This window comes from Poecilia reticulata, chromosome 1 (assembly GCF_904066995.2).
Source record: "Poecilia reticulata chromosome 1, P_reticulata-male-v2, whole genome shotgun sequence".
Classification (NCBI taxonomy): domain Eukaryota; kingdom Metazoa; phylum Chordata; class Actinopteri; order Cyprinodontiformes; family Poeciliidae; genus Poecilia; species Poecilia reticulata.
In genome coordinates, this window is record NC_088830.1 from 3,017,375 (window position 1) to 3,043,010 (window position 25,636).

Sequence of the window (25,636 nt, forward strand, 5' to 3'; positions counted from 1 at the left end):
TTGTGAAGACATAGGAAATGATATTGTATCAAAAGCAATATCGAAAAGTAATATGATGATTGCTGGGCCTCAGCCTCAGCATGAAAACCCCTGCATGCACCGTGGAACGTACAAACTCCCTGCAGGAAGATCTGAACCCAGGATCTGCAGTGCAGCAGTGCTACCAACTGCACCACTTAGATGTTATGATATTACTGTTAACTGTTGTCCTTCAGGTGAACCCAATAAAGCCACATGTTTAGTCAAAATACATAAAACAGAGTTTATAAAAGTATAATGAAGGGAATAAGATTAATATGTGTGAACACTTTGCTATTGATCTGATCTTTATTGCAACAGTCTTGAGACAGTAATCTGAGCCCCTCCCAGAGGTGCCAAGTCACATGAACATTGTTAAATCTGATGGCACCTTGTGCTGCATACATGCCAGTGGAATTAGCCCTGAGGCAGTTATTGTACCAGGATCCACCCAGAAAATGCTGAGCACAGTTTTCCCCCACTTATCCTGGTCTTGTTGAAGGTAGTGAACTTCATGGAGTTGTGAGTAGATAAATTTTTGTCTGAAAGAAAAAGTAAAAAGGAGGTAGAGAGAATAAATCATTTCAGTTATGTTTTTAGTGGCTTTGATAAAGAAGGGATTGCTGGCCTTTGGATTTAAAGCTTATAGAGCTAAAAAGACATAAGTAATGAAAAGAGTGAGAAGTTGCATTTCCAGCCAGATCAGTCAAGTCTGTCAGGCCAATGAGGCCCAGAGCTGCAGGAAACACACAGCAGTAGTGTTTTCATTTCAGTCTGCCGGATGTTATTGACTCTGGGATGGTGATAGAGATAGATTATTGCAATAAATGATCTACTTGATCTACAAGATCTGTTTTCCTATGCGAGCTTCTTTACACCATGTAGACACAACACAATTACACAACAGGCTAGACAAAAGTTCAAAGTTTGAGGGAAATTAAATGATGTAACTCGCATTTGTTCAAATTCTTCAAAGAGTTGTTGTAGGTAGTGATGGCTGTTTGCAGGAAATATCTCTTGTTGCAGTCTATATTACAGTGAATCTGAAGACGCCTCTGGCTGAAGATGCCCTGCCTTCCCAAGACAGTCTCATGAGGATGGTCAGGATTGTCCATAATTTTCTTGATTTCATGAATAATCCTTCTTTGCATTATCATCCCCAGAGGTTCCACAGTCATCCCCACAAAAGAACCAGAACAGAACCAGAAGAGAACCAGAAGAGAACCAGAACAGAACCAGAACAGAACCAGAACAGAACCAGAACAGAACCAGAAGAGAACCAGAACAGAACCAGAACAGAACCAGCCTTCATTACCTGGTTGTTGAGCCTTTTTAGGCCACATGGTGGCCACTATTCCAAATATTGAGCAATTAAAGTCGGAGCAAGAGGAATGAATAAGACATTTTATTGCTGGCCAGGGCTCTAGTCACCCTGGGTGGTTTACAGTGCAGGACATTTCTGGTAAGCTTCATTGAGCAGACATATGTCACAGCCAACATTAGCATTTGGATAAAATCAGATCCAGTTGTTTAAAACTTGAACAGAGACCACAACTCCAGCAGGCAATCATTTCTCAACAGCCCAGGGTTCAGACTCTCTATGCAAAGCAAAGCGTAGAACCAGGATCTGATTTTCCCTGGGCTACATCTGTGCACATTGATCCTATAACCAGTTCAATCTCTTCTTTTTGTATTGCTTGTTAAACTGTGTCAAACTTGAACACTTAACATCTGCTCCTAATTTATTTCACAGTTTTAGCCAAGAGAAGCTGGTGTTCTACATTCCTATTAAGAAACCTACTGATTAAAATAAGTCCAGGACTTTAAGTAATATGGAAACTTGTTAACTAATGTTGAGATCTGTTTGATTTTTATAACGTACATTGCTCTGAAGTCCCTTTTTGTTTTCCGACATGCAGACTTCAGTGTCTGGGTGCATGCAGTCATTAGGCTGTGGATGGCTCTGCAGGGATTCAAACCAGAAGCAGTGTGATGCTGTGAGCATTAATGTCATGTCCTGCGCAGACCGACATGATTAGACATGTGAGGAGTTATGTTACTTAACAATTAATTCCCCTATCTTTTCTGACCTCCTTGTCAAAAGAGCAGAGTCAGTGGTGGCTTGACATTATTGATGTCTCATCTTGAGCACACAGGGGAAATCAAATCCCAGGTCTTCTGAATCATAAACTGCAAAAAGGTCAAGTGATTCCTTGTCTAACCTAGCATCTCTGCTTGTGTTTCCATTTCACCAAGCCTCTCAGCTCAGCGTCTGTCAGTGAACTGGTGCATATGTGTTGATCAGGAAGACTTTGTCTTGAATTTACTGGGTTTAAACATGTGGATAGATAACTACTGAGGTAACAGAAACAGCAGAATGGGAGCAAAGATGAAAATAACAGGTGACACATAGTCAGTGTTCCTGGAAATCCCTCTGTAAGAAATAAGAGATGTTTTGTAATATTGTCCAACAAACAACTTAAAATCATCTGACTTGTTGACAGACCTTCTTCTCCTCTTACTTTGTAAATATATTGTCATAAAAAAGATCGAAAGCTGTCATCTCTGCACAGTGTGACAGATATGTCGCATTTACAATAACAAAAATAAAAAATACATGTGACAAATTACCATTGTAATGTTAAATGTGTTTTACAACCTGGTGACTAAAGTCTGCACACTTTGAACTGCATGGATTGTGGCGCAGAGGTGGTGGGAGCAAAGGTGTCTGCATGACAGAACTAACCACCACGCTGCTCTAATAATGAAACAGAAACTTACATATTTCAGAGATCTGTGCAGCAGGTTCTGGTGCCACTAAGGGAAAAAGCAAAGTGGTACTGATCTGTTAGAATTATTATTTGATTAATCTTACTTATATGAAGCTTATAATGTTATGCCACTTTTAGAGGTTCTTTTAGAAGTTTGTTCTGTCTGTTGTTCGTTCACTTCTTGTTGCAGAAGATAAGCGGCAGAGAACAAGAACACACCCCAACGACCTCGAGGAGAATGTGCTGTTTCAAGTTATCTTATATGGATAAGAGTTTGCTGTGTCAAGCTTCAACAGAGTCTGTTTAGCTGTTGAAGCTGCTTGTAACTAGGGCGTTTTCTGATTCAATAAAAGAGCGAGGTGAGCAGAGAAACTTCAGAGTGTTGGTCGGAGATTGTAACTGAAGCATTCTCTGAGCACTCTCCTCGCGAGTGAAAACTATTTACTGACTCTTTGTCTCTGTTTTTTGCAGTGTGTAAGAAATGTCTAGTGTTTGAACCTGACATTTAATTGGTCCTTCGAGCCGGATACCGATATACCAGACGATTCCAGAGGGTGAGTAAAAAAACCAGGAAGCCTGTGCACAGCATTTGAGACCCTTTCCGGGACTGGTCTTTTTCCTCACGAGCTGGAGTCCGACGGTTGACGGTTTTCCTCAGAGACTGGAGACACAGTGAGTAGTTTCAGTTTAAAACCAGTATGTATGGGGAACGGTAAAAATTGTAATAAAACCAGTTAAAGTCCGCGGGAGGCCAGACTCCTCTAACTATAAGTTAAAATCTGTGTAGGACGGCGGCGTCCTCTGGTAAGAAATTAAAACCCTGAGAATCCTAGGCACTATCAGGTAAAATAAAAGCAGTTAAAGTCCGCGGGAGGCCAGACTCCTCTAACTATAAGTTAAATTCTGTGTGGGACGGCGGCGTCCCCTGCAAAAAGGACAACGGGAGTCCTCTACTAGGTAGTTAAAATCCGCAAAGGGCAGGAGTGTCCTACTTAAAAGTGTGAAAGTGTGTGTGAGTGAATGAAAACTGAATATCACTAGATAAACAGTTTTATACCAAAACAACGGGGAACAAATGGTGAGATTTTGTGGATGTTTGTAGACAAGAAAACTCCGCTCTCTGAGTTGAAGTGAGTTTTACCACAATCTATTTATCACCATCCTGTTGAAATTTTCCAGTGTTTAGAACACAGCAGGTGTTGAGACCACACTGGACTAAATTTAGTTCAAAATGGGTACCGGGGGAAGCAAATATAAACAAAAGGTCTTAGAAGACCTGTCCAGTAAAGACTGGAAAAGAGTTGAAAAAATAAATGAGGATGCAGTAAACCCGCTTTGTTACTGGGTAAAACAGTACGATTTTAATGGCAGTTTAAGTACTACTAGCATAAAAGAACTACAGCAAAAAATTAGAACAAAATGTAATGGAAAAGAAAAACAAATGGCAAAAGAGGGTTATGAACAAACAAAAGTCTGGCTCCAAATAGCTGAGAGAAGAGAAGAGGGAGAAAGGAAGGCCAAAGATAAGAGAGGACGGGAAACAGAGGAGCAGAAAAATAAGGCAGAGGAGACAGAGTGTAAGAAAGGAGGGGGGGGAAATAGTAAGAGTACAGTCATGTTTCATAGAAAAGAGGATGACAATGACAGTACAGTGTATGCAGCATTACTGAGAGAAGCGAGGCAAGTGCTGCAGGAAGCTGCGGTAGAGCAGCAGCGCCCGGAACTACAAGGAGCAACTGCTCCACCCCTACCGACACCACAAGGCAGTAATCTATCTGATAGAACCCCACCTCCATATGATCCAAATATGACACCTATAGCAACCAGGTCACGGGGAACAGTGGGGGATTGGTCCCATAAACTAGGAGGATTATTATCACCTAGCCAGCCCCAGATGCCCAATTTTCAGGCAACAGATGGGGATTTGTTTCCTATGATTGAAATGCCAAACCCGAGAGCAGGTGAAGGAAATGTTGCACCAACTATAAGAGTCTATAGAACATGGACAAAGGATGATATAAGGAGAGCAGTAGATGGCATTCCACATCCTAGAGAAGACTTAGAACAATGTCTGGAGGACATGGAGAATCTTAGAAAAACCTACTATCTAAACGGTGCCGAAACACAACAGGTCTGGATGCAGGTTATAGGGCCCGACTGGCATCATGTAAAGGGAAATTATGATCCTTTAAATAGACAACACGACCCTCCAGTAACAGAGGAACCGGGGAGTGAAAGCCTGAATACTAAAGTGGGAAATTTGCTCACCAGGATCAGAGCTAGGTACCGTAGACAGGCTAACTATACAGAAATCGGTAGATGCAAACAGAAGCCTGAGGAATCATTTGATGATTTTAGAGTGAGAATGGAAAAGGTGTTTAAAACCCATAGTGGACTACAGGAGGACAATGATGAGCAGGGTGTTTATAGACAGCAGTTAAAAAATGCATTACATGCAGGATCTAGACCAGAAATAAATGGATGGATTTTGAAACACTTCATAGGGATGGGTAGTAGTACACTCGGAGACTACATTAACCATGCCTTACATGCAGAAAAAGTGACCAAAGGAAAACAGAAATCCACACCGGTTTCTACCTTTTTCCAAGGGGAGGAGACAGAGGTTTTCTACCAGGGAGGAAGAGACAGAGGTAGAAGCAGAGGACGTGGTAGAGGACGGGGTAGGGGACGAGGATTTGATCCGCACCCAGAAACTCGAGCTTGTTGGAATTGTGGAAAAGAGGGCCATCTAGCAAGGGACTGTAGGAGACCTCAACACCAACAATCAGCATGACTAGATGATGTTGAAGAAGAAAAAGATTTTGAAACAGGGGAAGAGGAAATTTTGAATTTAGAGGACTTGTTTTTCGAAGAGAGATACAGACCAGAGGTGACTTTGATAATAAAAGGAAAAAAGGTGAAGTTTTTGTGTGACTCTGGAGCATGTAGAACTACTGTAAAGGAAGCAGTTCCAGGAATGCATGTAGGACCAAATAAGGTGTTGGTTAGATCAGCACAGGGTGCGTTAAAGCACATACCTGAGTCACAGCCACTGTGGTTAGTAGACCCAAATGGTGAGAGTTGTCAGATGAAAGTGCTGGTGTTGCCAGATTGTCCAGTAAACCTACTGGGAAGGGATGGTCTAGTTGCCCTAGGTTTAGCCCTAATTCCCACCATGGAGGGAATAAAAGTCATGAGGAGACATGAAAATAGGGAGACCTGATGGTGTTACAGGGGAAAGGACAGCTTCATTTCTATTACACCTTGGAGGTCCCTAACAAACCCCCAACCTCAGTAGGGAGCCACCTGTTAGAGGAGGGACAACAGTCTGTGAGGAGAAAAGAAGATTGTATGACAGCTGATGATCTACATATAACCATGTGGTACAAAAACTCTCCTGATCCTGACCCTATTTATGAAGCTAGTTTGAAGAAACTAACACCTGCAAAAGTCACTATCACCTACATGTATTCAGACAGCTCAGCAAACGCTGGAGCAGCAGTGACCCTACCTGAGGGTCTACAGAAAAAATTTAAGATGGTCTGGGGTCCTCACATTTCAGTGTGCAAAGGCAAACATGACAGTTGGACAGGAATAGGAAAAATGGTTGAAAAGGGGGAAAAAGCAAGAGACTGGAGGGAAACGGGAGTAAACACCTGGTATAGTCAGTCCACAGATTTAACAAAGAAAGCCTTGTTCTGGACTACGACAGTTCAAGCTGGAACACACATAGATCCAGAACAAGACTGACATTTGATGTTAACAGAAGAAGAAGAAACTCTTCTGCAAAATATACCTGAACAACTATGGTCCAAAGGATCATCTGATGTGGGACTAATAAAAAGTGCTAACCCTGTCATAATAAGACCAAAAACAGAATATAGGCCAAGAATGAGACAATACCCATTAAAACCAGATGCACAAGAGGGTATTAGACCAGTAATACAAGACCTACTGAAAGCTGGAGTCTTAATTGAATCCCCAGATTCCCCATGTAATACTCCAATATTTCCTGTGAAAAAGGCACTTCCCTCAGTGGGATGGAGGATGGTACAAGATCTACAGGCTGTAAATGAAGCTGTAATACAAAGGGCCCCATGTGTACCAGATCCCCACACCTTGCTAAACTCATTGAACCCAGAAGCAAAATATTTCACAGTGGTAGATATTAGTAATGCGTTCTTTTCTATACCTGTACATAAAGACAGTCAGTTTTGGTTTGCGTTCACTTTTGAAGGAAAAAGATACACATACACAAGACTACCCCAAGGGTATTGTGAAAGTCCAACCATTTATTCACAAGCAATGTCAGCCAGCCTCTCCACCTTTGAACCTCCAAAGGGGAGCCAAATCCTATTGTATGTAGATGACATTCTACTAGCATCTAAAACCAAAGAAGATTGTTTGATAGACTCTCTGGCACTATTGAAACATCTATTACTACAAGGACATAAGGTCAACAAAAATAAACTCCAATTAGTACAACCAGCAGTAAAGTATCTAGGCCACCAACTAGCATCTGGGGGCCGTACAGTAATACAGGATAGAAAAGCAGCAATACTACAGGCTCCAAAGCCACAGACAAAAAAACAAATGATGTCATTCTTAGGGCTGACAAACTATTGTAGAAGTTGGGTGCCAAATTATGCTGAGATAGTTGCGCCTCTGAGTGCACTAATCTATACTACAGAAATGAAAATGACAGATAAACTGAGTTGGACCACAGAAAGTGAAGAAGCATTCTGTAAAATAAAACAAGAATTAGTGGGAAGTGGAACACTAGCTCTTCCAGATTACAAGAAGCCGTTTGTCCAAATGGTTGATAGCAGAGATAAATTTATGACCTCGGTTTTGTCCCAAAAACACGGAGATAAGATGAAACCCATAGCTTTTTATTCTGCTAAAATGGACGCAGTAACCTGTGCTCAGCCTCCATGCATTAGAGCTGTAGTTGCAGCCTCAATGGCAGTGACCGCAAGTGCAGAAGTGGTCCTTTTTCATGAGCTAATACTTAAAGTGCCACATGCAGTATCTGCATTATTATTACAAACAAACATGACATTTCTGTCACCAGCAAGGCATTTGTCTTGCATGTCCATCCTGTTGTCTCAACCACATTTAACAATAGAGCGGTGTACAATTCTCAACCCTGCAACACTTATGCCAACCTTAGATGATGGAGAACCACATGATTGTGAAGCCTTGGCAACAACTACAGCAAAATGTAGGGAGGATCTGACAGACACCCCATTAACAAAAGGAATCACAGTATATGTGGATGGTTCTTCTAAGAAAGACCAATTTGGGAAAACTAGAACGGGATATGCTGTGGTAACATCGAGCAAAGTGCTAAAAGCTGCGGCGTTACCACAACATTTCTCGGCTCAGGCTGCTGAATTAATAGCATTAACAGAAGCCTGCAAACTAATGAAAGGAAAAGATGTGACAATTTATACAGACAGCCAGTATGCGTTTGCTACAACTCATACCTTCGCACAATATTGGCAAAATAGGGGAATGATTACCTCTACAGGAAAACCTGCTACACATGCAGACCTGCTAAAAGAACTTTTAAAAGCAGTAAAACTCCCAAAAACATTAGCAATATGCAAATGTGCAGCACACACCTCTAATACTGATTCTGTTTCACTGGGTAATGCATTTGCAGATAAAACAGCTAAGCAAGCAGCAATGGGAGAAAAAGAAGTACTGTGGTCCACAGAAGAGCAGATCGATAATGAAATATTGAAAGACATGCAAAAACAAGCAAGCACACTAGAACAAAAAACCTGGATAAAAAGTGGAGCAACTGTAAAAAATGACTTATACATCTGACCAGAAGGAAAACCAATCCTACCAAAAAATCTATATAAATGGGCAGCAATATTGAGCCATGGGAAGACACATGTCTCAACAGGAGGGATGGTAGGACTAGTAAATCAGCATTATACAACCTATGGTTTTAATCTATATTCAAAAAATTTTTGTAGAGCTTGCCTCATATGCGCTAAACACAACGCTCAAGGTAATCTACGTCCAAAGCGAGGGAGTTTTCCAACACCTAACTATCCTTTCCAGAGTATACACATGGACTTTATAGAACTAAATCAAAGTGAAGGGAAAAAGTACTGTCTAGTGATCATAGATTCATTTTCAAAATGGATAGAACTGTTCCCAACTAAAACACCAGACGCCTTAACAGTGGCAAAAGCCCTATGTAAAGACATAATACCCAGGTATGGAATACCAGAAAAAATCTATAGTGATAATGGTACACACTTTGTGAACCAAGTGGTAAAAAACATAGGAACTGCCTTCCACATAAACTTAAAAAACCACTGCAGCTACCACCCACAAAGTGCAGGACTGGTAGAAAGAATGAATGGTACTATAAAAAATAGATTAAAGAAGTGTATGGAAGAAACAGGAAGACCCTGGACACGGTGTTTGGACCTAGTTAAAATGTATATAAACATCACTAGTACATCAGGACTAACACCTTATGAAACATTATTTGGGAGACCATACAGACTTCCATTATTTAAAAATGAATGGGAAACAGAAGATGAACCTAACCTAGCAGACTATATGAGAAAAATGTTGGAAAGACACAAGAAAGAAACTAAGACTGACGAATCTGATCCTTCTGTGTCTTCACAGGACGTTCCGTTAGTAAAACCTGGAGACTGGATTCTCACTAAAAGCATAAAGAAGAAGCATTGGCACTCTCCAAAGTGGGAAGGTCCCTATCAGGTTCTGTTGACCACAGGAACTGCAGCTAAGATAGCAGAAAGAAACACATGGATCCACTTAGCACATTGTAAACTGGTAATACAAAAAGATGACTAAAATAACTCTCTTGGTAATAACCTTCACTGCTACAGTATTGCTAAGTTTTTTGATCATCAGCCTTTTTACCTTTTATAAACAAAGTTTTGCCTACCTTCAGTTAGACCCCCAGAGGAAGCCCGTGGTACAAAGGGAACTGTATTTCTAGTATACAGTTGTCTCAAACCGGTGAAGATAGTCCACAACTCTGCCGAGGGGTTCTTAGGAAGGGAATCAAAACATAAAACATGATGACTAAAAGAAATAAGGTAATCTTTGGTGTAGGAGCTACGGTCATTATTATTGCAGCTCTCCTGTTGTTCTGGTATGAAATAAAAATAAAAGAGGAACACGTTACGCCGAGGAAAAAGAGGGACGACTCCATCGCGGCTGATATAGAGTTTGATGAATATGTAAAATCTATAGAAGGTTCTAAGGTTAGGAACATAGACAAACCATGCAGCGGGACAGGTGAAGTGGTTGTAGATGAAATATACCTGTGTGTTAATGCATCTAGATTGGCAACTGTGGTTTCCCTAGACCTAAATAAGATCGAGATAGGGGGTTACCCAGGCTCTGCCTGGGCAGGTTATGATTGGTATATGGCATCACGAGACTATAGTGTAAGCTGGAACAACGTTTTTGCCTATACGGGGGACAGCTGGAGGCCAAATCCAACGAACAGACACCGAGCACACTACTGGGCTAAAGTTATGCATCTGGGGAAAATCAATAAAGAGCTGAAAATAATCATAAACACCACAAACAATCCAATTCCTTTCGAAAATGATGTTCCTTGTTTCTACTTTTCCTTATGGATTGAGAAAAGCGGAAACGACCCCTATAAAATGTTTTCCCTGTGCCAGAACTTTACAGAGTCAAGTAACACCGCCCCAGGCATAATGGTTGCGGGCCCACACTCAACCAAACTCGCAAGTTCTGAAATAACTGTATTTAATGCAGAGGGTGATGATGTAGATGAGCTAATTAGAATAACCACAGGAGTTACCAGCCGAAGCAACAACTGGCTTCTAATGATAGAACAGGCTGCAAAAGTTCCACAAGGGGATTGTGTGGTATGTATGGGTCCACGACCACTTTTGAGAGTGGTTCCAGCTACGCTCCCAAATGAATGTTTGATTCCACTTATGAATGCAACAAATCCTACAGGAAATTGCAGTGTATGGGATGAAGTATATCCACTTTCCCCTCTTGGAAAAAACAGACCTGTCTTCTCTAGAAATGTGGCCCGAAATAACTTCACTTGCATCCAACGTTCTGGTAACGGACCTAAATTAGGAACTCTCACAGCAGGAAATTGTTCAACTATAGTAAATGTAACTCGGCACTTCCACCCATTATCCCGCAGTGACATCTGGTGGTGGTGTGGAGATAACAGGTTGTTTGACAAACTGCCGTCAAATACTACTGGTTTGTGCACTGTAGTAACTCTGCTGTTACCTGTTTCAATATATCCTATGACAGTACCACAATTACTTGACTCACTAGGTAATGTGCTTCCATCAGTGTGGCACCAACGTCAGAAACGCTCACTGAAAGATGACGATGATCCCACATACATAGATAGTATTGGGGTCCCACGTGGTGTACCTGATGAATATAAGTTGGTAAATCAGATATATGCAGGTTTTGAATCATCTATCTGCTGGTGGTGTACTATAAATAAAAATGTTGATAGAATAAACTACATCCACTACAATGTCCAGAGGTTAGGTAACAAAACAGAGCAAGGTTTCTCAGCCGTCCACGAGCAACTGTCAGCTACCTCCCTGATGGCTTTCCAAAATCGCATTGCTGTGGATATGTTGTTGGCAGAAAGGGGTGGGGTCTGCGCCCTTTTTGGGGAGCAGTGCTGCACCTTCATTCCCAACAATACCGCTGCGGATGGCAGCCTCACCAAGGCCTTGGATGGGTTGAGGGCCCTGAACAGCAAGATGAAAGACCACTCTGGAGCTGATACAGAAATGTGGGACGGTTTGGGTAATGTATTTGGCCGATATCAACAACTAATAGTCTCTGTCTTAATTCCCATAGCTGTGTTTGCAGCAATACTGACCTTGTGTGGATGTTGTTGTATTCCCTGTATTAGAGCTTTAATACAAAAGCTCATCACCACTGCCATCACTCCGATGCAGGAACAAATGTATTCTCTCCTTCCTCCTGACGACAATAAAGATGTAACAGATGCTGAGTCCAGTGATGAAGAAGATGAAATGTCTCTCAACCTTCCAGACTTGTATCCTGACTCAAATGTTCCTATGTTGAACTTGTAAATACAATGTTATTGATGTAAAGTGCGAAATGTGTCCTTTTCCCTCTGAGTGTACCTGTTTTGAACCACTTAATGAATTACCAATAGAAAATCGAAAGAAGTTATTGAGTAAGGACTAGCTCTGGCTAAAAATGGCATAAACAGGAGGGAAATGTTAGAATTATTATTTGATTAATCTTACTTATATGAAGCTTATAATGTTATGCCACTTTTAGAGGTTCTTTTAGAAGTTTGTTCTGTCTGTTGTTCGTTCACTTCTTGTTGCAGAAGATAAGCGGCAGAGAACAAGAACACACCCCAACGACCTCGAGGAGAATGTGCTGTTTCAAGTTATCTTATATGGATAAGAGTTTGCTGTGTCAAGCTTCAACAGAGTCTGTTTAGCTGTTGAAGCTGCTTGTAACTAGGGCGTTTTCTGATTCAATAAAAGAGCGAGGTGAGCAGAGAAACTTCAGAGTGTTGGTCGGAGATTGTAACTGAAGCATTCTCTGAGCACTCTCCTCGCGAGTGAAAACTATTTACTGACTCTTTGTCTCTGTTTTTTGCAGTGTGTAAGAAATGTCTAGTGTTTGAACCTGACATGATCACATTTAATACACTGGATTCTGTCCAGTGCAGCGAAGCACACAGACAGAGCAACTTCATGGACGTCAGTTAGGGAGAGATTTATCAGCAGCAGAACAAAACAATCAGAGACTCTTCTGAGAGTTTGAATTAATGCGTGTCAGGTCTGCTGTGTTTAACCCTCCAGCAACCTTTAATTTAGGACATCAGATTCAAAAATATGTATAAGAATTAATGTTTGAATCTTTATATTGATGTAAAATGTAAAACTAGAAAGATTTATTAAAGAGGGCTACATGAAGAAGGCTGGTTCTGTTCTGGGAACAACTGGAGATGATGGTGCTGTTGTGACCTTTTTACACTTATATGTGGTTCATTATATTTTGCATGATAAGTGACTGATTTACAATTATATGTTAAGCACAATTTACATGATGATGATTATTGATTGAATTGAACATGATTGTATATAATTACAAAGGTAAAGTGAAATATATTTAAGTGCGGAGACATGATTTATTTGAATAGAGGAAGAATGCTTAAGCATCTGGTTCTGTTTTGTCACTATCTTGCTTTTGTTGACTTTTGGTTGCTAGGTTACGAACAGCTGTTGCTGTTTTTCTCTTCAATAAAAACTGAACAGAAAGGTTCAGTAAAAGACATACGAGCCTCCGTCTTGTTTGAAGAAGCTTTCACTCCGTAACAGGTGCAAAGAAGAATTTTACATAAAATCAATAAAATTATTGATATCCCTCAACATCCTCTTCATGACACTGTCATAGAACAACAGTGTCTTCAGCCTTGTAACAAGGCGGCCTTTTGCGGCTGGATTTACAGCGGAGATGAAAGTTGAGGCAGATTAAGGTGGAAACAGCAAAGGTTTATTCTTCACACAGAGCATCAAGAACCTCACCATATGGGCAACTGCAGCCTTAAACAGTCCCTGCTGTACAGGACCAAACCACCTCCAAATCACAGGGGATCTCAATTTACCAATTTCCAGTAGCTTCTTGCTCTGAGTAACATTTATCCTCCCTTCACAGGGAACCACCTCACTTCTCAGTGAGGAGCAGCTGTGCAGAGTCCAGAACAAAAGGCTACATGCTAACTACAAACATAATCAATAAGTACAGTTAAAACTTCTTGTGTGCAAATTGTTGCTGTGCAAATCTATGCTTTAAGTGCAGTGCAAAATAACATGCTTGTTAATAAAATGCTACACAGTGACTTAAGTAAAAATAGTTCCAGGAGTGAAGATCTCTTCATTACACAGAAGCTTCTTTAAATTTGCCGTAATGCAGATCACTACAGAAGATGCTTCCTTCCCATAGCCATCAGAATCCATATCAGCTCTTGAATAATATAAATTAAAGCAAAATGTAAAATAAAATTCCAGGCAGGAAGCAAACGGGGCCAGGCCTGAACTGAGTGACAGACATCAGACTCACAACATGGAGGCCAGAGGTCGACATAAATATAAGTACATGAAACATATAGATAATTCTGACTAACTGAAGTATTTTTTTCTTCTTTTTCAAGTAATTATTAGTTAAAAAATATTAACTACATAAGACCTTGTCATCAGGGCAGTCTAACTTTAACATTTTTGACTCGCTAACTATTGTATGTTGTGTAAAATGTTGTGGAAAGTGCAGCAGCTCTAACTGGGGCTTCTGAGTGTGTGTGGGATTATTGGTTCCTCTTTGACTATTTACTGTAGAGTCAGGGGAAGTGAAAATAATCTTATGTTTTACTGCTTGTTTGATGGGAAAAAAAGACCAGAAAACCACTGCAAGACACTAAAGTACATTTCTTCTCTTTTTGAAGACTATGGTCTTTTAAAATCCTATTTTCTTTTACTCTACATTTAAAATGTGAATAAAACCATCTGTCCTGGCTGGTTATTGTATGTAAAGGTTTTCATTTCTGTCCACCACTGGATGGCACTGCTCCTCTCCCTCCTCTCTTTAGCTCTCCGTCCCTCCCTCCCTCTGTTCGGTGCCTCTCTATCTCTCGCCCTTTCCTTGAGTCTCCTCGTCTTATGTAGGAGGAAGATTAGAATTGCCAGAGACCACAGCAAGGATTACCAGATCAATATCAAAGACAATCTTTTCCTCCGATCTCTTTTACATGGTATATCTCTCCATTTCCTTCTCCACTTTAGCTGCCACTCCATTGCTCTCTGTGCTTAATGTGTGTTTTCACCCTCTGCCCTTCAAGTCACTCATTGCCTCTGGGTGAGCAAGGGGGTAAAGGGCGCTGGGGGGTGGGGAGGGGGAAGGGGGGACTAACTAAGAAAAGAAAGTGGCAGATACAGCTGTGAGAGAGTGAGATAGAAAGATTTTTATTTCTCTGAAAGCCTTGATTCACTGTGACCTGCTTCAACACAATGAGAACATGAAGCAGTGATAGTTCTTCACAAAATTCAAAAGTGGTTCAGCAGATGCTCGAGGATGGAGGTAAATATCCACGACCACAAAATTCATATCTGGGTAAAAATATGAAAGAAGAGTCTTGTTTGTTCATTTCTGTGGTACCTAAATTGAAGGCAAATGAAGACTTATAGAAAGAAGATTTGCCAACAAGCTCAACAGTGAGAATTCAGATGTGTGTGTAAGGAAAAAATGACACGAAGAGCTGATTTTTCAGGAAAGAGAATTTGACAGCATCCATCACTATGTTTAAACCATGTTTGGTACACATTTACTACACTACATCACATCCAAACAACAGATTAAAAAATAATTTTAAGTTTTTAGGTACGTTTCAGAAAAATAAAATATAAATATATCTTAAAAAATCTCACTATTCTGGCACTTAACTGGAATAAAATTTGGTTATCAAATCAGAAAAAGGAAAAGATTAACATTTTACATTAAACAGAATGAAAAAAATGCATAGGTGTCTCTTTATATGGTGTATGCAAACTTCTGGTTTTAACTGTAGTTTTACTTGGAATCAGTTATTTCTGTGAATGTCCATGTTTACTTTTTTGTTTTTTACATGTGACTTTATCATTTCATGTGAAAACGGTGTGTACATGCGTTTCAATGTGTATGCACTTGAGTGGCCAGCTTGTAGCTCAGCAGGATGCAGGAAATGAGTGTTAGATAGGGAACACGATTGCAAGGCTCAAGTGCTGTGAAAATATATATATATATATATATATATATATATATATATATATATATATTTTGGTTTGAGATTTTGTACATGTACAAATTTCAAATTCCTTTCAGGCCTAAAAAATGACCAAGGCAACAAAACAATGCCGGCCAAAAATGCAAGAACCAAACAAAATCCAAAAATTGTAGAACTCTGAATCTTTTGCACTTCTTCAAAAACACTTTGTTACAGTTTCACAGCAAGACATGATTCTCAACCATCAGCAGGAGAGAGAGTCTCCCCCTGATGTGAGCCACCCAGCTTTTAAATCATCAGGCATACTTAAGGGTTGGAGACAGCATTTACGTTCCCTGATAGAAAATATACACGTGTTCCCAAACTATATTTTCTAGAAAAACATTTACATGATCACAATTAACTTTAACAACTTCCAAACTAAAACTAACACAATCTGGGCCAAAACAAAATCCAAAGTGTCTCCCTCCCTCTCAAACAGAGGAGATTTTCCCAGTGAGGCTGATTGAAAACACCAGGTCCTTGTCAGCACTGCTCATGGGTGTGTCTCCATGGCAACACATGACCAGGTAACCTCAAGAGAAGGAGAGAATGATTAGAAAGTAACCTTAAATAAATCAGGGGTAAACTTTGCCCCAAACAAAAACAATACATTTACTAGTTAAATTAGTTAGAACACAGAAAGTACAAAATACAGCACCTGTTGGTAAATCACATGCTCTCCCGTCAAATGAAATATAAAAAATACTGCGAACAGAGGAGGAGAGCAGAAAGAGACCGGCAGCAGGAAACTGGGATCAGCACAATAATCTGTACAAGAAAAAGACAAAATGCACAAAACCCAGCACACAAGTCTTCGAGCCACAACCATCTCACATAAATGAATGAATGAATGAATGAATATATATCTATTTGATATATCTTTGCACAGCCATATTTTATGGGTAAAGCATGCAGGGATAAAAGTAAAATTCAGAAATGACAAGAAAGCTCAAATTAAACAGAGACAGAGAAAAGCTATTTGTCATGTTCAATAGATGTGCTCATTTACATAATAATAATAACAATAATAAAAGTTTGTAAAACATAATTTTGTTTGTATTGTAAAAAGTTCCATAGCACATTTTCAAGTGCTAAAAATAAGCTATGAGAGAGGAAATGCTCTAGAGTCCCAGAGCTAACTAATGCATGAATAAACAATTCTTTGCCTGTGTGACTAAGAATGCTAACTTCAAACATAACTTCATTATTTTATAATAAGATTTCATACACTTCCAAGGAAGAAGTTTTGAAGAATCCTGTGAACAGCTCAAGGCTGGCTTGCAGCCTGCCGTTGGGTTTGTAGTTGGATAAAAATAACTAATCTTTTCTACACAGATTCACAAAAGTCTGGGCTTCTCCGCCTTTTACGAAGTACATATTTTCAGACCAGGTCACCCCCAACATGGTGAGTGGGTGGAACGTCAGGGTTTAAAGTTTGCCAGACTTCAAACAGTTTTTTAGAACTCTAGAAATCTTTTCGAAATCTCAGTCAGTTTAGATTTGATTAATAATAAAACAGAATCAAAATCCAAGCAAACAAATAGAAAAAGTTGATGCACAACAGAAGGGATCCTACAGAAAATACATGGATTCACTTGATTAAATAACAGACTTTAGAGGGAGGATCAGTTATTTTCCTGTGTCCTATCTTTCACTATCAAATGACTAAAAATGGGATAAAAACTGCTTTAAAACACTCACTGTCATCTGCATTATTGTCAGATACAGGGACACTAAGACCTGCATGAAACTATTCCAGATAATTTACCTAAATTAAATATGTGCCACAGCTTTTGAATAATGTATTACCACAGTCTCAATTAAGTCGATCAAAGCCCACATTGGATGAAGTGCAGCTTATTCTGTGGCACATTCTCTGCCTCAAGCTGTTTAATTTTGGCCAACTAGGAAATCTGAAATAAAGTCCTGAGAGTGTTATTGGGACAAATGGACTGAATGACATGAAACACAGTTATTTCTTGCATTCATACAAATGCAAGTAATAACTAGTGTAAAAAGAAGAAACAAAGCACAACCTTATTTAACAGTTTCAAATGTATACATTGAAATCAACTGGTCTTTATCACATGGAAACTTTGCACAGATTTTTCTCTGATGCTGCTGTTCCAACAGATGACAGCAGCAGAGATGATGCTCTCAACAACAGACTGATAGAAGATCTGCAGCATCTTGTTGCAAACTTTGAAGGATCTTAACTTCCTCAGGAAGTCCAGTCTGCTCTGTCTCTTCAAATAGAGGCTTCACTATTGTGTCTCCAGTCAAGTCTGTTGTCCAGATGAACACAGAGATATAATATTCCTCCACCTCTTCTCCCAGGATGAAAATAAGGTTTGATCTGATCCTGTTTTTCCTGAAATGTATAATTATATCTTGTTTTTAAAATTGAGTAACCATTGTTATCTATATTATTTATAATTATGTAACAAATTATATAAAACTTTGATATAATATTGTCTACTATGGCTTTTTCCAAACAAGAATTCATAATTCAACCCTAAAATCTTACATCTTTACATGTATGAGTTGGAAAACAGGAGAAATACAAAACTTAAATTTATGCTCATTTATTGACTTACATTTACAAATTTAGATGTCTACTCATGCATTTTTAATTGACAGGAATCTGTCAGGAACCATACATAACTCCTTGTGTTTCCATAGCAACTAAAATAAACAAGAACCTGACAGATTGTTTTACATCATCATGTCGATGAGAACCTCTATGTTCTCACCAGTGATGTCATAAATGTTCAAAGAGATACAAGAATACAAGAATTCTCAGTTTGCTTTTCAACTTGGTTGGAGGTAGATCGATTCCAGAGAGACGACTTCAAACTGTTCACCAAGTCGAGATGATTTTTGATATTGTTTGGGACCTGGAATTTCTTGTTACGAAGGGAGTTGAAAAGATGTTAGGATATGGCATAAAAGACAAAGACGTTTTAGTAGAGAGCTCTGAGGATGAGAGATCAAAATACTTTGATTTGGACATTGAATCCTGAAGACTAAAAGGACATGGAAGATTCCTCTAAGGACCAGGACGTTACCGTCAAAACCACAACTACATATTTTACAGCAACAAAGAAGGCTTTGTTGTTTTTGAAAGTGTTAATGTTCCTCATGACCAAATGGACCTGGATGTGTTTGCTTGTTCACAGGTTGAGTGAGTTATTTTTACAGCCACAGTTAACTTTTTGTCAACACAGACATTACAAAAAAGTGTCTTTACCAGTCTTTCCAAAAACATGAAGGACCTGGAGGTGAAACCAAAGTGTGACAGAGAGGAAATTCTAACACATTTTGAAGAAATCTCTGAGGATTCATCATCCTCAGCGATTTCACAAGATGAAATTCAAAATGACAGATGAATTCAACAGCACGGATGCTAATCTTCAGCCAACCATGTACTTTTGCAAATTTTCCAACTCATTATTCAACTGTTAGATGAATGTCGCAGCACAAAACATTATGAACTTGAATATTACCAGAAGGTTTGTGGCTCAGCATCCCAAAGAGATATCTGGATTTTTTGCAGAGACGCAGTGAAATAATTGAAACACTGAAGATGAAGGATGTAGTACATCGGGACAAGCCAGGAGTCTTTATGTTTTATATGCCACACTGTCTGACCCAATATGTCATAAGCACAGACTGTGAGCTGTACACAGCTGACTATTATGAATAATGTCAGAGGTCTTCACCTATTATTTGTATCCTTATTCCTGTCATTCACCTACCAAATGAACAACGGGAGGACACTACAACTACTCTTCTAAACTGTCATATGTGTGGAATTTCAAAATGTTGTGATACCTGGAAATCCAACATAATGCTTTTTCAATGACACTGATGTGATGACCCTGATACTCCCATGGTCAATCAGTCCAGATGATTTAACTTTTTTAGACCCCTCATCCACTGGAATAGACATGATATTTTTCTGAAATTAAACCAATGAACAAATTAAGGAATTTTTTATTTGCATGATGGATCTTACAGATTGGCTTCTTGTTAAACAAAAACAATGAAGTTTATACTCTTAACTTGATAGTAGTGAGTTTCAGGCATCAGACAAGACGAGCATGTGTATGAAACAAGAGACGATGAGAAGTAAGCATCTGTTTTCCATCAAAAATATTAATTTCTGTTCATAGCAACCTAAAAAAACTATCTCAGTATAATCTTAAGTATTTCCAGTCAGAGTATTTGAAGGTATTTAAAAAAAAATTCTATCATGAAATCGTAGGATTTTTTTAAAAAGTTGAATGTCCGTCCCAATGGACATTAGGAATTTGTGTATGTTGCACAATGCTTAAATATTCAGTGTTATCGTGCAAAGAAAGAAGCATGTATGAGCATTTCATAGCCAGTTTGTGATTTGTTAATGATTTTATATTATTAATTTTTTTTCAATGATGGAGTATAAACTCCTACACTTTCTTGAACTGACTTTGCATCAAGAGATATCTGTTCTTGCGTGCTTGGATATAACTCATTTGAGAGTGGGAATTAGATGGTAAATTGAGAAGTAAAGCAGTTCTACTTTTTCAAAGTGTGTCATTCAGAGGTGTTCAAGCTATACAGTGAATCAATGGGTGGTGTTGTCCTACTAGATGAAATTGTTAGCCTGTACCACACAGAAATCTGGGAAAAAGGTCAGTGCCCACCAGATGCAAGAGGCCATAATACATAGGGAAATTGCATTTCTACTGTAACACATGTAAAATCCAGCTGTGCTTTGTGCCAGACTGAAACTGCTTCAAGGGTGTTCATCAAAAATGAAATGAGAGATTATTTGAAAATACCCAGCAAGCTGATGCTTTGTCAACTGTTTGTTAACTGTGTTATCCGTTTACATTACTACAAATAATAACATGCGAATGAATTTGAAAGTTCAACTTCATTTGACTCATAACTTTAAATGTTTTACTAATCGGAAAGATTTATATGTTTTATTAGTAATACAAATGACATTTTTTGTTTCTTCTACAAAACTTCTGCATTTTTAATAAGACAATTTAAATTAAAGCTGCATACAAAACATTTTGACTCCCTACTTGTCATATATGGATGCTTGGTGTTGGTGGCACTGCCACCCTGTTGGAGTTGTCTATGCCCTCCAGCTGTTCCTGCACCCATCCAATAGGCGGTGCATTTGGTGAATCTTCCAAATCTACTTCAGTCCAGTTCAGTTGAGGCAGCATTGTGAGAGAGCTAATAATGCATTTGAGTGTTAATTATTGTAATTGATCTTATTCAAATAATATCTAATTCAACTTGGGTTAAATCAAGCACAAACAATGGTTGAACACACAGGCAATTTAATCATTCACTACTTTTCATTTTCAGATGAAAGAAGCTTAAAAACTTTCATTTTGTATTTGACTCATATAACTTAAAATAATCAAAGCTGAGTGAAATCTTATTAAGAAACTGTGCACACAACAGAATCTCCAATAGCTCCCAACTGTTTTTATGGGCTTGGATTGCAGCAACCATGCACAATCGAACACACAGAAATAAATCAAACACAGCTTTACAGATAAGTACGTGTGTGAGAATCTCATTGAGATGCATGAGTAAAGGCTCGTTTGGGCCTAATTAGGTAGAGTAATGAGATAAGAGGAATAGAATAGGAGGCAATGCTCTGATGGATGTGGGGAAGAGGACAGCATTTCAATGAAGAGTGTCTCTGAGGGAGGGAAAGAGATCAAATTAAGGGATGAAAAGGGAACAAGGGAGAAGTTAGTCAGGATGGAGAAATGTCAGGAATCGATAATGCAAGCTGAATGGGAACCTCACTTTCTGTGCCGTCAAAGTCTGTGACAAAGTGCTTAATCGTGACACTGCTGTTTCTTAATTTGTACTCACTTTATTCACATTTTTATTTTACATCTGTTCCGAGGGAAGTCACTTTCAGGTCAGCGAATACATGCCCAAGTAAAACACTAGAATAGTTAGTTGTAGTAATGGTTACCTTTTTTAAAAAAAAGTTATTTGTCCAGTTCCACCAACATGCATGTTTCAATACCAAACAAGACTTATCATCAGTTTCACAAACATGATTATGACAGCACAACATCTACTTTGTAGAGACATTATGTCTTTGATGTTCCACCAAAACCCTGAAAGCCTGAAACTTCTCACCACCAACTGAGACGTTATATTTTAACTCTAGCGCCCCCTGTAAAAAAGCTTATACAGTTATGCTGATTGTCATTAACTCTGGTGCCTTATTCTTTGAGTGAATATTTGTGATTTGTTAATGGCCACATTGTTTATGCAGTGTCATGCAAAACATTTTATATTTTCAGATTTTTTCTTAGACTTTGTCACATTAGCCACACAAACATTTATGGTTTAATTATTTTTTTTTAACAAATAGAAATCTGAAACGTATGCATGCATATTTATTCAAACCCCTTTATGCTAATACCCATAGTATAAAGCCCATATTGGAAGACGGATGGAGCTAAAGCTAATGGACAGAACTGACTAAACATGCTAGATGCTGCAAAATGCTTGAGACTGGAAAAGATCTCCAACCTCCATTTACATAGCAACCCAAAACATCCAGTGAAATTACTCTGGCTGAGATCAAAGGCATATTAATTATTAGAATGGCCCATTCAAATACCAGACCAAAAATCAACAGGGAATCTTAGAAGAGATTTGAACAATTGATTGAAAATTGTTCAGACTGAAAAATTGCAGACTGCACATTTTCTGTCCAGTCTGACTGTTCTTGAGCTGTTTTGAAAATAAGAATGAGCAAAAACATTAGTATCCATCCATCCATCCATCCATCCATCCATCCATCCATCCATCCATCCATCCATCCATCCATCCATCCATCCATCCATCCATCCATCCATCCATCCATCCATCCATCCATCCATCCATCCATCCATCCATCCATCCATCCATCCATCCATCCATCCATCCATCCATCCATCCATTTTCTTCCGCTTATCCGGGGTCGGGTTGCGGGGGCAGCAGCTTCAGAAGGGAGGCCCAGACTTCCCTCTCCCCAGCCACTTCTTCCAGCTCCTCCGGGGGAACCCCAAGGCGTTCCCAGGTCAGCCGAGAGTCATAGTCCCTCCAGCGTGTCCTGGGTCTTCCCCGAGGCCTCCTCCCGGTGGGACATGCCCGGAACACCTCACCAGGGAGGCGTCTAGGAGGCATCCTTACCAGATGCCCGAGCCACCTCAACTGGCTCCTCTCGACGTGGAGGAGCAGCGGCTCTACTCTGAGTCCCTCCCGGATGACCGAGCTTCTCATCCTATCTCTAAGGGAGAGCCTAGCCACCCTGCGGAGGAAGCCCATTTCGGCCGCTTGTACCCGTGATCTCGTTCTTTCGGTCATGACCCAAAGCTCATGACCATAGATGAGGGTAGGAACGTAGCTCGACCGGTAAATCGAGAGCTTCGCTTTTTGGCTCAGCTCTCTCTTCACCACGACGGACCGGTACAGCGCCCGCTTCACAGTAGACGCTGCCCCAATCCGCCTGTCGATCTCCCGCTCCCTTCTTCCCTCATTCGTGAACAAGATCCCCAGATACTTAAACTCCTCCACTTGAGGCAGGATGACCCCCCTGACCCGGAGAAGGCACTCTACCCTTTTCCGGCTCAAGACCATGGCCTCGGATTTGGAGGCACTGAGCCTCATCCCGGCCGCTTCACACTCGGCTGCGAACCGCTCCAGTAAGAGCTGCAGATCATGTTCCGATGAAGCCAAAAGGACCACATCATCCGCAAAAAGCAGAGATGCGATCCTAAGGCCACCAAAACGGATCCCCTCAACACCTCGGCTGCGCCTAGAAATTCTGTCCATGAAAGTAATGAACAGAATCGGTGACAAAGGGCAGCCTTGGCGGAGTCCCACTCTCACCGGAAACGAGCCCGACTTAGTGCCGGCAATGCGGACCAGACTCTGACACCGGTCATACAGGAACCTGACAGCCCGTATCAAAGGGTCCGGTACCCCATACTCCCGGAGTACCCCCGACAGGGCCTCCCGAGGGACACGGTCGAATGCCTTCTCCAAGTCCACAAAACACATGTAGACTGGTTGGGCGAACTCCCATGCACCCTCCAGGACCCTGCTGAGGGTGTAGAGCTGGTCCAGTGTTCCACGACCAGGACGAAAACCACACTGCTCTTCCTGAATCCAAGGTTCGACTATCCGACGGACCCTCCTCTCCAGGACCCCTGAATAGACCTTACCAGGGAGGCTTAAGAGTGTGACCCCCCTGTAATTGGAGCACACCCTCCGGTCCCCCTTTTTAAACAGGGGGACCACCACCCCAGTCTGCCAATCCAGGGGAACTACCCACGATGTCCATGCGATATTGCAGAGTCATGTAAGCCAACACAACCCTGCAACATCCAGAGCCTTAAGGAACTCCGGGCGGATCTCATCCACCCCTCGGGCCCTGCCACTGAGGAGCTTTTCCAAATGGTGTTCTGATGTTGGACTTCTGTGCTCGTCACGGATTGTCCATCACGAACACCATGTTCAGGCATGAGGGCGTCCATATGTGCACTTGGCACCAGGACGCCCTAGGCCGCAGTTCGATGATTGACTTTGTCATCGTCTCATCGGATTTGCGGCCGTATGTCTTGGACACTCGGGTGAAGAGAGGTGCGGAGCTGTCCACTGACCACTACCTGGTGGCGAGTTGGCTCCGGTGGTGGGGGAGGAAGCCGGTCAGACCTGGCAGGCCCAAACGTGTAGTGAGGGTCTGCTGGGAACATCTGGCGGAGTCCCCTGTGAGACGGAGCTTTAACTCCCATCTCCGGCAGAACTTCGAACACGTTCCGGGGGAAGTGGGGGACATTGAGTCTGAGTGGACCATGTTCCATACCTCCATTGCCGAGGCGGCCTATCGGAGCTGCGGCCGCAATGTTGTTGGTGCCTGTCGCGGCGGCAACCCTCGAACCCGTTGGTGGACACCTTCGGTGAGGGATGCTGTCAAGCTGAAGAAGGAGTCCTATCGGGAGTTTTTGGCCTGTGGGACTCCAGAAGCAGCTGATGGGTACTGGCGGGCAAAACGGCATGCGGCTCGGGTTGTCGCTGAGGCAAATACTCAGGCGTGGGAGGAGTTTGGAGAGGCCATGGAGACAGACTTCTGTACGGCTTCGAGGTGATTCTGGTCCACCATTCGGCGTCTCAGGAGGGGGAAGCAATGCAGCATCAACACTGTTTATAGTGGGGATGGTGTGCTGCTGACCTCAACTCGGGACATTGTGGGCCGGTGAGCGGAATACGTCGAAGACCTCCTCAATCCCACCAACATGCCTTCTGTTGAGGAAGCTGAGCATGGGGACTCTGGGTTGGGCTCTCCAATCTCTGGGGACGAGGTCGCTGAGGTGCTCAAAAAGCTCTCCAAAGTCAGTTAAGACAGTGGTACCCAACCTTTTTATTACCACGGACCGGTCAAGACTTGGAAAATTTTGCTGCGGCCTGGGAGGGTGTTGGGGGGGGGGGGCGGTGTTGGTGTTCCCGCTAAATCCTGAATATACCCAATTTGGGTTGTCTTGGGTTGTTTTTATCACAGCCTGTGGGGTTTTCCCTGTCTGGGAATGAGAATACAACCTGCTGAATGTGACAGGAATCAGAAAGCGCGGTGACGTCAGAACAGAGGGGAATCCCAAACAGCTGACATATCGCGCAACTGAGTCCGGTGGATATCGGAGATGATATGTGGAAATGTTTATTATTAAATCTAAAGGTCATTATTATGTTTATTCAGTTAAAAATTTTAACTATGAAAAAACATATTCCCCTCCAAATCATAGTGCAGCAAATAGAGCGGCTGCTCCCGTCGTCTTTTACCCACCGCCTTTTCTTTTTGTTACATCTTTTATTCAAATGAGTCTACAAACTATCACTATTGCTTCTTCATCGTCATCCGTGTTTGGTTATTCTAAATTCCCGCTATGTTGGGGGTTTTACT

At 41.0% G+C, this 25,636-nt stretch overlaps 1 long non-coding RNA gene across 1 annotated transcript; it reads left to right on the top strand.

Moving 5' to 3' along the window:
* Positions 1-3,155: 3,155 nt before the first annotated feature.
* LOC145552539 (uncharacterized) lies at positions 3,156-12,427 on the top strand. Its single transcript, XR_014088624.1, has 2 exons — positions 3,156-3,461; positions 9,450-12,427. It is a non-coding gene; the product is annotated as an uncharacterized LOC145552539 (long non-coding RNA).
* The last annotated feature ends 13,209 nt before the right edge of the window (positions 12,428-25,636 follow it).